Consider the following 17419-nt stretch of genomic DNA (forward strand, 5'->3'; position numbering starts at 1 on the left):
CACTCTCCGGGTCCTTACAGTGGCTCTTTCGCATCTGCAGCCTCCTTCATCCCCCTCGCTCCGCGCCACGTTCTTATTTCCTCGTCTCTCCTTTCCGTTTTTTCCACCGCGCATCTTTCCCATTTCTTTCTTTCTCCTTCTCCTCGCGCGCTCCCCGCATCTCGTGTTCCCCTCGCCTGCCCTTCTCTCTTTCTCTCTTTTTCATTCCTTCTACCCTTTTTCCCTTCTGTCGATCTTTCCTCTTCCCTTCTCTTTATTCTTTCATCGTATTGCTGTTCAATTCGTTCACGAAACCTCACCGCGCCATCATCTGTTCTCACATCGTTTCTACGATTCTGTCATGTAGAATGGGACCTCGAAAAAGAATGTTTGCTCGATGCCTTTGTACGAATCTCGTTTACGTTCGTATTCTGCTTGTCCCGTGCTTCGCAAATACTTTTTACAGATTTCCGCCGCACTTCTCCCCCTCTGTGGTCATCTGACTCATGAAAACATATATTGCACTGTGATTTACATTTTATATAAATTAATTAATATTTAATACTGTAATACAATAATACAGTTATAAATTTATATGCAAATTTATATGCAAATAATACAGTTATATTGATTTATATGCAAATTTTATTGCGTGTTTCTTAGAAAGACTTTTATTTAAACTAAATTTCGTTTCTGAAATTTCTTACAATATCATATGCACAAAAAGAAATATTATAATTAATATTTATAAATCTCGAAATAATGTCAAATTTATTAAAACATGAATAACATCTCGTTTATTAAAACATTTGTTTTTAAGCATCTTAATCTTTTATAGAACTCGAGTTGGTCTCTTATAACTATTTTACCTTTTTACTATTTAAAATTTGCACACTTTTATCCTTTTGATCGTGAAACGATTTGATGCATTGTGTTAGGAATTGTGTGCAACACCATGTCAAGTGGTCTCCTATAGGGAACCCCGCCTTTCAGAAAACAGTGTTTAGCAGTTTGCCCTCCCGTCGTTGAAGAGTGATTTGTTACCTTTACCTGCTCAAAGTAGGGTTCCCCTACTTGGCAAAGGGCCTTTGAAATACATCATCATCGCTTAAATCAGCGATCCAACAGGCCCCATTCATCGAGCTTTAAATGACCATAAACAACGTTCGCGTTAACTCGTTGAAATCGATCATCAGCGATTATAAACATTTATTGTCGTTTTTTCTTTTCTCTCATAATTCGCTTAATTTCGCTCGTAATGCATATTTTAATCCGTTCGACGAGACGCGTAATGACATATTCGAGAAGGACGATAAAAAAAATTGTATCCTCACCATTGTTATTGCCGATAATGCGAGCGAATTACCGATTTCGCAATTAAACGTACGTTTTATCACCCATTTGCTCATTGATCGTTATTACGAGATCCTTACCAAGGCCGCGAGCCTTAAATCGGTATTATATTTCACTCTTCCGTCGAGTTCTCTCCCTCCTTTGGTCTGGTAATTGCCAACGGTGGACTGCATTTCAGCAGTCTATAAGCGCGCGTAATATTATTCCACGGGTGTCTGGTGTTTTGCGGATTAACCATGTATCACATGTGCTTGTAAAACGAAACTGCAACCCGCTAACTACCTCGATTACCTCGGCGAAAGTTCGCGCCATTCTTTCTCATTACACAAATATCTCGAGTTCTTCCGGGAAAGGGTTGCTTCATTCCCGGAGATTATTTTCGTCGGTTTCCATCGAGACGCAATTTTTGGCCGATATTACATTCCCGCGTCAATTACTGTAACCATTCAGACGCGGGCTGATATAAACGTGCGCAAAAAATCCCATTGCCCAGCGCGAAAACCTGATTTAATCTTCGGGGCAAGATTATATATCAATCATTCTTAATTTACGAGAAAATTTCGTTATGTACTCAAAATTTACGAGAGACGGACAGAGTGAATATGCATGTTTCTAATTATCGATAACGACCTTTTTAGATTCGCAGTCGAACTTAATCCAGTGATAGAGTCCTCATATTAAGAAGATTAAATATCGCTATTCTTAATCCTAACGATTTCATTATCGGCAATTACATAAATCCCGCGCGTTTATAATCTTGCAGTAGTCGGTCTCGTGGCGATAAAGGCAATTTCTACGACTTTGGGAGAGTCGTTTCCGTTTTTTATTGGGTTTGATTAGCGACACGATGTGAATGGACCTTAAGCAGGAGGATGCCCCGATGGCTGCGCCGCTGAAAGGTGGCTAGTTGGCGGCAGGGATCGGCGAAAGCGGTCAGTGATCGCTGGGGCCTCATGCCCGGGCCCCTCGTTGCTCACGATCGGGCACCGCGCTTCGGCACCTCCTCTCGCCCTTCACCACCCTTCATCCCTCCTCTCCCCCTTTTCCACCTCGTCTCTCTCTCCGCGAGCCTCCCCACCGCCGTCGTTCCTGAGGCCCTAGTCTCCTTTCAACGGTGCAGGTGACGGGGCATTCTCTTAAATCTAATCAACTACCGAACCATGCGCGTCGTTACTGGATGTTTCCAAATACGAAGTTGCTTTGAAATATTATAAGGGTCCCCTCTTCTAATCTAATCAGGCAATTTGTATAATTGTGACCCCAGTTTTACGCGTTACATTGGTGGTCAATGAGTACTTTTCTCGAGTATTATTAATTCCACAATTATACACTATAGGTAGATATTTTCTCGTTACATTAATCGGGTATTATTATTATGTTTACGAAATTTATGCGTCGCTCTTTCTCGTAAAACATTTTTATAATTGATGTTATTAAATGAAAAGTGAAAAATATAAGAGAGAATAATAGTGAAGACGATATTGTTGTCATTGTATTAAATTAAAAAATTTTTTTTTATTACAAAAGTACACTTGTACTTTGATAATATACACTCCATTTATGCATCTCTGCAATATCGAGATACGAGGTGATAAAGAACGCCTCAAATTGAAAGAGATTTTGTCATTATGTATTCAGAGGTTACGCAATCGTGTATTGTGAGCTCGTTTCGGATTCACTGTTTTTTCGGCCGCGTTACATCATCGTTGTAGCATCGATGCTCATTAGTTCGGGAGCAAGGGAATCAATCAGAGACGTTTGAATTGTTGCGCGTAATAGTGAAATGAAACTACCGGATTCTATTGCCGGCCTACTCCTCGCTTGATAAAGACAGATGCGCGCCAGCCATTCAGTGGGTGTCTAACTGTGTAATTCCGTTGTTACATAATAACAGCTGTGGCAGCGCGGGCTATCTACGATGGTATGCGTTAATTGTAAAAATCATTGATTGATGGATGACTTTTCTTCTCGTTGGAGCTAACTTGGATGGAAAGAAATGAAGATTTAACGTTACGTATTTTGATTGAATAAGAAGACATAATAGAGCTACGCAAATCATGCGTGAGAGTGACAGGACTATACATCTTCAAGATTTTCTCACAAACATTTCTCAGTTATCCAGTTATTCCACTTACCCTTGCGTTTGAAGAAAAGAGTAGATTTTTATTAGAAAATTAAAGTTGAAAAGCTTTGTCACTTTTTGTTAAATTTGGCGATTTTTAAAAAATGTAATAAAATTACAAAAATATTAGATTTCTTTATGTATATATTTTACTTTATAAACTCGCAATTTTTATAGCGTATTTTATCAAACATGAATAGCTAAATATTTCTGTTGCTTTTGATGATATAGAAAAATGAGATGACATGAAAAAGAAAGAAATTGTGTGATTTGAAAAAACGAATATTATATATTAAAATTTAATTTAATTAAAATTTAATTTAATTAAAAATTGGCATTTTTCCTGATAAAAAGGAGAGTTTAACATAATTAAATTGTACATGTACTCTCTGCATAAAAAAGTAATTTCTATCAAATACAGTTTTGAATACTTTTGTTGTGGTTAATTTTGGAATGACAAATTGATCTCCATTATACATTTTTTCATATCATCTAAAGTGATCTAAAAATATTTCAGTTATTCAAGTTGAATAAAATACAATCACATAATGAGAATATGTCAATTTTATATACATACAATTTTATAATTCCATCATTAAAGCAATTTTATGCAATTTTACATGCTTTTTATATGCGATATTGTTCGCATAATAATACGATTTTTATAAAATTCATGGATTAAATAGACTCGGTGAAATTCATAATCTATTAATATCGCATCAGACCAAGACGAGCATCGACCATCCAAGCCGGGATTGCATCGCGAGTCACGACGGGTTAGAATTTCTGCTCCGATATCTTGCCTTCCGCTGCTTTCAGAGACGTAGCTTACATAACATCGATAAGAGATTTCACGAGTATATGTGCATTCTTCTCACGATATTTCGCGTTTTCTCGCGGGAGACTAATGGTCCCCCCGTTCATTCGTATAATTACTTTTAGCGGCCGCGCAGCCGCTAATTATTGTAGTTTAAACTTACAAAATTCCCCCTTCTCCTGTCGCCGGTGTGGAAAAGATCACGGCGCGCAATCTTGCATAAAGTGAAACCAACCCCTCCGCTCTCTCCCCCTCTCCCCTCGCAGACACGAGCGGGAACCAGGATGGTTATTGTGCACACTTTCACTCGACGCCGGCCTAAGTTTCCCCCGTCTTGTCCCAGGAGCGGCCTCCGGGTCGTTTATTGTTTTCAGATGGAATCATGATCCGCCGCGATGCCCGCCGATGATCACCTGCTGGCATCATCTCACAACCCCGCGTTTTCTCTCCGCAACCTTTTTCGAATGCATTCTACGCGGCGATTGCGCGGTTCACCGCGGTTGGCTCCTTCGCGGTTTTAAGGAGACGCGACGTAAATTGTCGTGGATTAAACCGAGAAAGCTGGGACGTATGAAAATTGGACAATCTTGCGCGACGCGTATATTTACGTATTTATCCTCGTTTTATTCCTCCGTCGTTGAAAAAAATAATAATAGAGGTAGACGTACGGACGCGCGTATTAAGAATGTTTTGTGCGACACGTCAAAAGAGAAGCACTCGAGCATCCCTCTTTTTTTTTTACGATGTCGCGTATGTTGTCAACGCGCGTTTATATTTCATTTCCGCGCAGCGAACGGTATGCGAAACGTCAAAGAGCGGTTCGTAAAGCGATTACAAAACGGTTTGACACGCTGAATCTCCCATTACATAGCCCGTTAATTCAATTACCATCCGCTCTTATGCCCATTACTATTGTGCCAGGACTCTGTACTTCAACGCGATTCTCTTATCCTCCTCGCAAGTTACAGTTATGTAAGTAACGTCTGTGTAATACTTATCTCAGGATACCTCGTTCTAAACAAAATTATCGTTTTATTACTTGTCAAGATAAGTCGCGCGTGCCTGGCTTGATAATTAAATCTTCAGCGAGGGGAAATTTACTGAATTCTTAACAAAAAATAATGAATTATGCGTATATTTTCTGAGAAAAATCGTTTCATTGTATCAACAAGACCTATCTGATAGAAAATATTTTGGTTAAAACAGAATTTCTAGTTATCAAGACTCGATTTTTTACAACTAGAATGTTAATAGACTTTACTACAAGGATTTGGTTATTATTTTCTAGTTGAATTTATAAAACTTCTTGTTATATTAATTACACATGGACACAGTGATGCCATTTTTGCTGTAAATTTAGTATTATTATTACCAAGAAAATCTGGTAAATTTAATAGAAAGAAATTAATCACACTCATCTGGTAATTCCTAAAGGAATTCTGATTCGTCCATTTTTCAACAGACTGGTTGAATCTACCAGATTTCTAATTAATGCAATCAGTTTTTTTTCTCAGTGCGAATATCGCAAATTGACAGGTCTTTTGAATTTCATCAGCAACACACGTCGAACACATTTCAGAAATTAATATCAGGATAACGTTTATCCACGTCATGTGGCAGTCAAATGGAAAGTACTACCTAGACGGCAGTCTCGAGAATCATTATGGGAGCGATAATTTAGGGAAAAGATCGTATACTCCCCCTCATTATCATTTATATTTTTTCTCTTTAATCGACGAGACACTTGTCAGTCGTCGTTACGATAAACTTTATTATCCACGCGCGGCGGATAATCGTTATCAATAATCAGCGTGGAAAATTTATCACTCACCGGACACGCGGAGGTACCGCGCGAGAAATCGTTTTCCGCGTGCGAGAACCGCTCTCTCATTTTTCTCTCGTTCTCTCTTTTTCTCCCCTCCTCCTCCACGAACAGACGGCGAGAAGAGAGAAAACGAGAGGAAGGCCGTCGTTCTGGCTGCGAAGGTCTAGTGCTATGGTCTCTCGAAGAGAGACGGACGCATCGGACAAGTCGCTGATGTACGAAAGGCGGAAAAAGAGAGAAAGAGATCAAAAGCGGCGAGACGAAGAGGAAGAGAGCGCGAGCGAGACCGGAATGTGTGGGAGGGAGAGAGAGGCGAGGCTGTACGAAGAGAAGGGAATACGACGGCGATCGCCTGTAATCGAGTTGACCGTGAAATTTTCATTACACCTCTTTTGAGTTATGCATATAAATAAGGAAGGGAGCGGGTTCGGTGCACCGGGAGCGAAGAACGTGGCAATGCCTTTGTTAGCGGAAGGTTAATGGCGAGGAACCCTCGGGTGTCTTACGATGCTGACAGCAGTCTCGTTAACGATTACGATAACTCCAACGGGCTTCTCCGGGACGCCTAGTCGGGCAACCCGCGCACCGGGAGAGGCAGGCGACCCAAGGCAATCCAGAAAGCGGCGCGCGAGGAAGAAAGACTGGTCGGTTCATGGGCGAGAGACGAATCCCACGTGCGATCGTCGTTTCTTCTCTCCCCTCTCCCATCTCCTCTCTTCTTTTCGTAAAAAAAAAAATTAACGAACTTGGACGATTGGGTTATATCGCCTGGTTAGGTGTAAACCAGGACCGATGATGCGCCTCTTGCACTCCGTGAATATGCGGTATAAATTGTCGCGGACGGGAAACCTCGAAGTCGTATAATCCGCGAAGAGACTTGGATATAATTGCGAAGGAAGGAAGAAAGCGTCGTAAAGACTCTCGTCTCCGAGAGATGCGGGCGTAACGATCTTGTTAAAAGTTTATTGGCGGTCGTTCATTGTTTTTGATGACAACTCATGATTTTCACGACTAATTGAAAAAATTATTTTCAAAGAGTCTAAATCTATGATGCACATATCTAGATATGCTCAAATATATAGAATTAATAGGGAAGTGTGGTACAATAGAGAAGGTTTTTTTCAAAAATTAATCAAAGATGTAGAGTAAATTTTTTTCGTACGAGGCTTTGTTTTTGAGAAAATTGATTTTGAAAATTAAAACATTGATGACATATTTTCAAATACAATTTTTCAAGCTTTAGTGATTTTTAATAATCTTGTACTGTTGAATTTTATATTTCGAGCAATAAATTTATATTAAAATATAAATATAAAAATAGAATATATATTGTATTCAATAAAATTTATATTTGATTTACAATAATCGCACACTCGCAATAATTTTTAAATTTAAAAATCAATTTTCTTTCTCTCCAACAGAAAGCTTTGTACGAAAATTTTTTTTTAATTTCAATTTATTTATACATGATTGACAATAAATGTGAAAAATATCTACTTTATATTTTATTGCGCGGATTATCCGTTAAAATTTGTAATATTGACAATTGTAATAGTATAACTCTGCATATTCCAACGTTAACGACAAGAATTGATGACTGTAGTTAGCACGCATCATTCCAGTTTCGTGTGTAATCCATGATTATCTGAAATTAAAAAGCACTTTGCAAGCATGCTCCGTCGACAGCTATCCCAAAATTAACGGCTTGGTGGATCAGCTGACCCGCGCCAAATAAAATAAGTATCGAACGAGGCCCCGGGTGAGTCAACAAAGTCACGGAAGAGGAGCATATTACATAAGATTTTCATGGAAACATCATAATCATTCTTAATGGAGCCCCGACGGAGGCAAGTTGGTGACTCGCTAATGATAATCTAGTGATATTTTTAGGGTCAATTCGGCTTAAATTAATCCCTCGCGCCGCCTCTTGTTGGAACCGCTTTTTACACGTTTTGGAATCACATGGCGCAAGAAACTTGTAAACTTTGAGGCAAATTCTTCTCGTGATATTTTACTATTCATAAAAATATTATATAATATTAAATATAATAATATAATATAATTATATAATATAATATTAAATCTTATTTAATTAAATTTAGTTTAATTAAGGCAACATATAAAATATTAAAAAGTATATAAACAGCACTATACAAAATTTTATTCTTAATTTTTTTATTTCATTGAGTGAATTTTATTTTTACTTTAATACAATTATTTATTTAAATATGAGAAAATCATCTTAATCGCTATTAAAGGCAAATTGATCTAACGATAAATAAAATCATAATTCTACGAAACGCAGTGTTGCGTAATTGAGGAGATTAATATATATTTAATTATTTATTTATGATAAAACTTTCGAATGTACTTGTATAAACGCAGTACCGGTCTCCCAGAAATTCACAATAGAAATGCCACCAACGCGAGATATGCCGACGAGTATTCAAACAATACCGCCTCGATTCACCAATAACAGAACGAGCGTTTCAAACTTTAATTTCTCAATAGTGAGAGTTTGGCGCCAATGGCGGTTATCTCGGCTGTGTATTGCGGGGGGTTTTCACGTAGTTAAACACAACTACACCGCCCCTGTAAAAGCGCAATCGCGGTTAAGTACCGAGTACGGCGCGCTTTCGTGAGCCTAGTCGAGAGATGCCTGTGTAGTAACATCGCGCCGCATCGCGTCTCTCGTCGAGATGTGCACGAGGCGAGGTAAGCCCGGAGTTCAAAGACTCCCTCGTCGGTGGGCGAGAGACGTATGTACGTACGTACGTATCCCACCGGCGGGCCACCCGAAAATTAACGACCTCACGAACCGGCTAAGACTCGGTAAACGAAAACTGCCCAATTTTTTTTAAGCCGGTCGTTACAGCCTCGTCCATACGCCGCCGCTCGTACTCGGGCTTACGAGGGAAGGAGGGAACGAGGTAGGACGAGGTGTGCGTGAACACGTATTGTTGGACCCGGCCAGGGGCGGATTCGCATATCTCTCTCTCTCTTTCTCTTTCATCTGCTGAATTACTCTGGAGTTTCGACCACTGGCCTACGCGTATCGTACGACTTGGCTCAAGTGGCAGCAGCGATTGTATGCATCGTACAGCGACGTGTAATTCTTCAGCATCGCGTACGCCTTGATACGTCTTATTACGGTCTCGGCTCGCCGATCAGATTAAAGTACAGGTCTCATTGAGTGCGGGATTGAAATGCGCATCGCGTTGCTAATTTCGCGACTCTGGCCTATTGCTCGAGCGTCGTTAAATAATATCGAGAGCATATTTCGGGGCAAGGAAAATCGTCGAACTGATTTAATCAAACTGCGGCGCCGAGGATCATATAGTACTGCGGTTACGTAAGGCGTTGCCATAAATCCACGGTTATATATGGCACAGTCGCGGCTAGCAAATTAACACCTGATCTTTGGCCATTAATACAGACCGCGATAACGATCCGTGACTTAACAATGCAGGTAGTGCAATCATTATGCAAGAACAATGCTTTGGAGTAACGACTACGCTGGGAGAAATGATTATCTAGCGCTAATCGTTGCAGCCGGTATTGCTTGACCAACTGACTTGTGTCTCGTGCAACAGTGGTATCCGAATAATTGCCAATTTTTCCAACAAATTTTCGTTCGAAAATTATATAATATTGCAAAGAAAAGAATTATACAAAGTGCTTCAGGTGACATTTTTTTTTGACAAGAATCAGCTGTTCCTGAACGTATACCCGGAATACATAAAGAACGAAGTCGCCAAGGAATTATGGAGAGCAGTACGTATTTAAATGGAATTAAAAACAAACATATACACACAAGAGAAGCGTAATCGCATTTTTTTCCTCGCACTGCAATGCGATAGCACGGTGTTATCAATGTCTATGTTTCACGCACGCTTTAATTCGACTCCCTCCTTGGATGATCCTTATGTTATGCACCGTGTTTCATTTACACACTTTATAACGATGTATAACATACATCTCGTGGTCGCTGAATATTCGGGAATATTCCTCCTTCGGTTAAGAAACGCGCTCCTCAAACAAAACGTAATGATGCGACATTTATGCCAATTTAGGCCAATGAATACGCTTGCACGCGTCAGCAACGATGACTAACGCATTCCATTTTACTGAGATAACTTGACAGATATAATACAGCTGAATAATATCATCAAAAATATTGAACGATACATTCACGGAATATTTTACGACGCGTAGTAAAGTTTCTTTTTTTTTTTTTAAAGAACGATTTACACGGAATTTGTGCATTTAGTTGCGCAAAGAACCGCCAGACGAGAAATGACAGAAATGTCAATTTGCCGGCAAGTCGGCGGGAATGTGTTAAACATCGCTTCGGAATCTCGCTGCCTTTATGTTGATTTAACGGAATCCCTCGCGAGCGAGTCGACGCGGGTATCCGCGGTAAAGCTTGGACGGTATGCGCTTCGCGTGGAGGTAGGCTCATTTATTTCGCCGCGGATCAGTATTGACAGGTTGCAATTTACAAATGCTGAGACCTGTTGGATTTATCGGCACTCCGCTACCCTCTCATTACGCAACCCTCTGCCCTCCGTTATTTTCTCCTCCACCCGCCGGCCCGACCGCCTCCGACCGGCCCCGCTTCGCTTCGCTCCGCGTCTCGCTCACATTTTCACCCTCCAATCCCAGCGCGGCCTTGGTACGTCGCTCGTGATTATCGTCAATTGACCTACACTTGATTGAAATACGTAAATAAAAGAGAGCGAGCGAGGGACGGCCCTCCCCGAGATCCGGGAGGACCCGGGAGGAGATCCTCGTTCGGGAATTTTCTCGCGAGCCATCAGCAACGCTTCGAGCGATCGATCGATCGCTCGTCCGACCAGCTGGTGCTTTCCCTTCTCTTTCTCTCCTTCCCGGTATCATTACGACGTTATCATTGATAATTCCGCGATCGATCAGTCGAGCAAAAAGACCACGTGGCGTCTTACAGTTTGCGTGCCGGTGGTACGTTACGATAGCACGGATTATCGCCACATCCGATAACAGACTCGGAGTCGACCGACGTACGTGTGTGTGTACGTACGTGTATGTTATGGAAAAATATATCTGGTGCAGCCACCGGTATAATCGCGCATACGTTTTCCCTGGAAACGAAGCGAGGCAACAGGATATGAGTGGAGATCACGCGTTCAGACCTTTATCGACTTGTTTAGCTTTTAGTTTGGCTTTGACAAAGTATTTAAGAGAAAGTTAGAAGAGAAAGAGAACTCTGAAAGAAATCTTATAACGATTGGAAGGATTATTATCCTATGGCAATGTATCACGAAGCTCCTTTGAAGAACTTTCCCTTCTTCCTACCTCCTGGCGTTTATCGGAGCGACAGATTTACACGCGAGTATCTCGGGATTCGTGGATTCCGAGGCAGATCGAAAAAGGCATCGCTCGCGAGAGAGAGACCAGCCACCCTGGTTCCATTCGTGACTATCGCAAATAGATGGAATATCCTATAAGGTAACCCTTTGTTAATGAAGGCTCCAGAAAGAGAGCCGCCACGGTATTTCGCGACTCGCGTGCGTTTCGACTCGGCCGAGCGGAAGATGGCTCGGCCAGATTCACCACGGCTGGTCTTTCTCCGAGGAGAGAGAAAGAGAGAATATACCCAGGCGCCGACCGACCCGAAGGGCCTTCCTCGGGTTCGCCGTCGCGTCCTTAAATTCCGTAGCGTAAGAAAACCTCGGAACGGAGTAATAACAACGTCGCGGAGAGAAGGCTCCGCTTGTTCCTCTAGCACTTTACGCTTATTCAATAAGGTCTAGGAGAACGCTTCTCGGGGGCCTCTCGCGAAGACGCGCGTTCTCTCCTCGGTCAAATGATTATTATTCGACTCTTGGCGATCGAGGGAGGCGACCGCGCGTTGAAACAGTCGATTCTTATGCGCGGCTTTATTTGTACTCCGCACGCGGCTCATTGTTGCAAGACCCGGAAAGAATCCGAGACGAGAGATTTGCGGAAGAAAATTTCTCGACTCTTCCCGCAATACGATCGTCGTTTCTTTGCGGCTAGTGTAAGTATTTCCGAGTTTGCGACAGCTCTTACTAGAGTCGGTTCACCGTGAGAAGCGACATGAGGGATTTTCCTGACCGCGACCAAAGCACTAAAAAATTGATACCGACATTTCAAACTAATGAGCTTGACGTTGAGAATTGTCTCTTTTCTCTTATTAAGAGAAATATGTCTTGCGTAAGTAATAATTAATTGGTCGAGTAAATATATAAGTGATTGTTTATTTTATAAAATTTGCCGCATATACAAAAACAATCGAAAATATTATCCCAAATTAACAGAAAATATAATTAATATTTATAACATTTTCTAAACAAACGCAAAAAATACTTAAGCATATTTAAATTACATTACTTTTTTTCTAAAAATTATGTAGAGAAGTGATGCTTGTTTTTGTATTATATAAAAAATTTATATATTATAATATAATATTTAATAATATATATTATAATATAAAATATAAAAGTACTATTTAATTAGAACATATTTTATTCAGTTTGCTATCTCTCTTTTTTAGCAATAATATTCATAACGTGAAATACAATATTTTTTCAAAGAAGTATTTAAAATTTTAGACATTTAAAGTAGATTATTATCAATATTATTTCTTGTAGAAAGATCTCATATCATCTCGAATTTCTTATACATTATATGACACACACGAGAAAAATTGTACATCGCCCCGGAATAATTCAAGGAATCGCGAATGTGTCTCACGCAAGCGGGTATTATATTCCAGTGACGTTAAACGAAACGGAATTCGATCCGAGAATCGCGCAATGTGACGCTGTAAATAGGCGGGTTCGATTCTACGAGACTCGACGTCGAGAGTTGAGAGTTTGGACCGTTTAACCCTATAACCGCGGCGAGATGGCGAACGCAACGTCCTCGCGGTTTCTTCATCCTACCCTTCCCCCTTTTTCCCTCTTATATCCCTTTCTCTTTCTCTCGCTCTTCCACCACTTTCTTCTCTCGCGTTTCTTCGCCCGCTTCGGTATCACATGGCGCACATGCATGCATGCATGCATGCATGCATCCATGCATGCATGCATTTCGAAGCGAGAGGATGGCTCAACTCGACGGTTCAGGCAGGCTGCGGGGTTTCTCTCGGCTTTCCTTCTCCTTCTTCTTCTTCTCCTCCCCCTCCTCCCGCCCCCCCTCGCGGTGAAGAGAGAACCGCAGCTCGTTAAAAAGTTGCCCGACCGGTTGAGCGCGCCGCTCCGAGAGCTGACTCCGCTGTGGTCTACGACCCGACACCCGGGCACACGAATGCACGACGTAGGTAGGTACGTAGGCACGCAAACTTATGTGAACGTGAACGTGAACCGCACGCGAGCGCACGAATACGGCGAGTCCGGAGAGCCGGATATCCACTACACGCGAACGAGCATCATTGAGTGAGGGCTTACTCCTTCTCTCTCTCCCCCTTCTCGAGGGCGAAGGAGAGATTTGTCGAGGAGAAAGAGAGAGAGAGAGAGAGGGAGGGAGAGAAGATTATCACCGCGGCTCGCTTGCATATCGTGCCTTATACTCGTCTTCCTGCGGTATTCTTCGACTTTCGGCTTTCTAACTTCTTCTTCGCGCGTCTCTTCCCCTCCGTACCTTCGCTTCTCTCGTCTTGTAAAATCCTCCTTTCCTCGCTTCGTCCTTATCTCGGGAGTGAAATACGGGAGAGCTCTCCTCTCGCCCGCTCGTGTGTCCACCGTTTCGTTAAACTGTAGTTTTCGTCGTGCACGTTGCTTTTACTCTCCGTGCTTTCTTCGCTTCGTCGGTCCCTTTTCACCTCTCTCTCTCCTTGTCTCCTCTCGCTTTTTGCGTTCCTTTGGTAGCGCTCGTTATTGCTCCGTTTTGCTTTAACGCTGGCCTCTCCTGGCGTCCTCGATCCTCTCTCATTCTCTCCTCTTCATTTTCTATTTATTCTACAGCGAGCCTGTTTCTTCCTCTCTTTCCTCTCTTACTTCTTTCGCATACCATCCAAGGTGATCCTTTTGGCTTCACGTCGTCTGCGCTATTCTTTTGAAACACGTAAGAAGTCAAAAGTTGAAAAATTCATATATAATACATTTCTCGTAGAAACATACTTTTTTTTATGGAATCATTTTATTACTCGTCCATTTTCATTGTTGGCGATCAAGAAAAATTTTTATATTAATCGTGGATTATACTTGTTCAAAGAAAAAAGGAAGAGAAATACGCGTATTGCTCCGAAAAAAAAAAAAAAAATAGAAAATGCTTCGATTCGGCTCTTAACGTCGAGAGGCAGGACTTCACTCTCGATAAATGGCCTTCATGGACGACATATAAATCGCCCGAAATCCGATTATCGTGGAATAGAGTGCGTCGTGGCGTATCAATTTGATTTTAAGGGACTGTGGCGTCAGTTGCATCTTTCCCCTTTTCGTGGAGTTTGACAGTAACAAGGAAGACGTCGTCCCTCCCATTCTCTCCCCGGGCGTCTGTAAGCCTTTTCGCGGCGACTAATCCCCTCGAGAAGCCAGTTAAGGTATTTGTATTTTAATTAGCTCCTCCTTTTCGATACCCGTTTGTTCTGCTCGTATACTCTTTGCCACTGTCATCGCGGTTCTTCGAGAGAGGATTCGTCTCTCCTTCTTCAATATTTTTTTCCACTTTTTTTTTCTTTCCCCACCACCCTTCGAATCGTTTAATCATAATCTAATAACCGGCTGACAAAAAACTAACTATCGTTTAAACATAATCTAATAATTGGCTGACAAAAAACTAACTCGATAAGTGCATGCCGTTCCCTCGGTATGCGTCCTCGTGCGTGAAGGGTGCGTTTCTTCGTACTGGTGCTTCCCCTTCTCTTCCCGGAGGATTCCGCGTGAGAGTTTTGCGCGTCGCGCGCATTCGCGAAGATTGCAAGCAGCGTGGAGTCGAATAAAAGAGAAAAGAGACAAAGGAAGGGCGAGAGAGAGAGACGCGAGCACCTCTTCAGATATTATCTATTGCAGTCTGCCTGTCAGACGCGAGACTTTCCGACCGAAAGCGCGCTCCGCGTGCTACGGGATGAAGTGCCTTCTGCATAGTCACCCTCTTTTTATATGCCGGACTGGCGTCTCTGTCTTTCTCTTTCCCCCCGAGAGTTTGACCATCTCGCTAATCCCGTCGTAGCACGCCAGGCACGTTAAATTGAAGCTTTCCGTGCGATTCCCGATGGCGCGTTTATTTTCCCTCCTCCTCCTCCTCCTCCTCCTCTTCTTCTTCCTCCACCCGACTTGTCCGACCTTTTGCTCCTCATCTCCGTCCCTCTCTCTCCCTCTTTCTCTCTTTCTTCTGTCGCTTTCTCGTCTTTTTTTCTTCCCGGATCTTTTTTTCTCTTCCTTCTTGTTCCGATAAAATATATCGGCTGCCTTGCCGTCCAAACTCTTGGACGAGTTGCAAAAAGAACCGCGGTTTACCAAGCAATTTGCGAAAATTACACGATCTCGAAAGCCATTCCGAGTAATTATAATATATTGTGGTGTCTCCGCCGCGTTTGAAAAATGGTTTCGTCACTCGCGATCTCCTACGGATGCGGCGCACCGAGTCGTTTTATTCAACGAGGGCCTCTCATTATACACCACATGTTTTTATTCGCATATTTAATCACGTCTTTCGGAAAATGCGAGCGTTTCGTTTCATGCTTTAATTTTTTAACAATTTTTAGCATAAAAAGATCCGCAGCGCTGCACGTTCTGTCATTTATTATTACGTCCATTATGTTGTCGAAATAAGTAAATAGGAAAAAATTGATTCTTTTTCAAATAATTACTTTTTATTATTCTATTTGTATGATAGAAAGTTTTGTTATTTTATTTGTGCAGTCTTCTTTAAAGACGTAAGATTTATAACGCTGAAGATTCTCATGTTAAATCGCAAGTCTTATCGAATACGCAATCTACTCCTTCTGCAAATCTGTAGGTAATGACAGAAGCTTCGTTAGGCGGAGGCGGCGGACAGAGATTTCAATTTAGGCGCAATTATTCTCGCCCGATCTGAGGTAAAAACTATTCTTAGCGGTGCCATTGTAAGTTAATTTCTCTTAACGGGCGCCGCCTACCCGCCCCTCTGGTGAAATTTACATCAACCATATCACGGCTTCATCGCGCGGTGTTGACGCATGTATATGGGATAATATTCGAAGGATACACACGATCGCTTATTGTTGAACGAACAAAGCCTTCCAGTGGCCGTACAGTTCTATATAGGTCTCCTCTTTGCGCTTGTCATTCTTTCCCATAAAAACTTCATACCCTTCTCTAACTTTTCATATCGCTCGGCAAAGTAACGTCGCATCGAAGGAGAGAGAAAGAGAGACGCACCTACACCCACCAATGCCTGTAAATCTTCCCTCGTCTAACGAGGTGTCGTAAACGCGATCTTATTAGCGAGCGTGGTCGTCTTCAAAATATGTGGACTCTCCGAATGTCTGTGCTCCTTTCATGCTCCTTTCAAGATCGTTTGACAGTTTCCTACAGTGTGTCAATCTTATGTTGGGCACATCGTTTTTTTACAGCAGAAAAAGCAAGTTTAAAAAGAGGAATCGATGAATTTGTAAAATATTCTTTGAATTGTAATATTTTTCATTTAAAATTGATTTTTTACATAACATTTTTTTATCTATTCTTGAGTCTGACAAATATTTTCTTGAATAATTTTTCAAGTCGCGCTTATTGTTTTTGTATTATTGATCTAATTAAATATAAAATATTGCACGTTTCTAATTTATCATAATGGTACAATTAAATATACACGAGATAAAGCAACATTTATACAATAATTTCTCAACTAGGCTTTTTTTTTATCTTTTTAAACTTGGTCACTTATCGTTTGATTTTTTACATGGGAACTAATGTGCAAATTACAATGATATAAACATGCTTCACGAAATAATTGCATAAATATTTTAAGAAATTATATTTTGAGGAAGGATAAAAAAATATACGAGATGGAAAATTCTTGTTTAGCACTTTCTTGTACATGATTAAAATTAACAAAAAAATCATTTTAATTTTGTGGAAATTATTAATCAGCCTGATTGTCTCAAATCCGTTGTTCTTTACGAGAGGTAGGTCTCATAGATCGACAATCTCATCATTATGCGATATCGTTAATCGCAGTGGTTTAGGTCAACCCATTTATTGTAACCGCGCGTCTCTTAGGTCGATTACAATTGCGATTTCGCGGCTTATTATCACCACACGCGACAAGAATCGAATCGCGAGCAGCCGCCTGCGGCTACTTGCGATTCATTCGCGTGCGGTCGCGAGAGAGAAAAGATTTA

General features: G+C 41.3%; 1 protein-coding gene across 3 annotated transcripts in view; it reads left to right on the forward strand.

The window, feature by feature from the left end:
- Su(var)3-3 (lysine-specific histone demethylase Su(var)3-3) overlaps window positions 1-17419 on the forward strand; it is a 107694-nt gene that overhangs the window by 65461 nt on the left and 24814 nt on the right. The gene's annotated exons all lie outside the window — the stretch shown is intronic.

The sequence above is a fragment of the Camponotus vicinus genome, unplaced genomic scaffold, assembly GCF_025532165.1.
Source record: "Camponotus vicinus isolate PSW18456_S1 unplaced genomic scaffold, iyCamVici1.0 SCAF_10, whole genome shotgun sequence".
NCBI lineage: Eukaryota > Metazoa > Arthropoda > Insecta > Hymenoptera > Formicidae > Camponotus > Camponotus vicinus.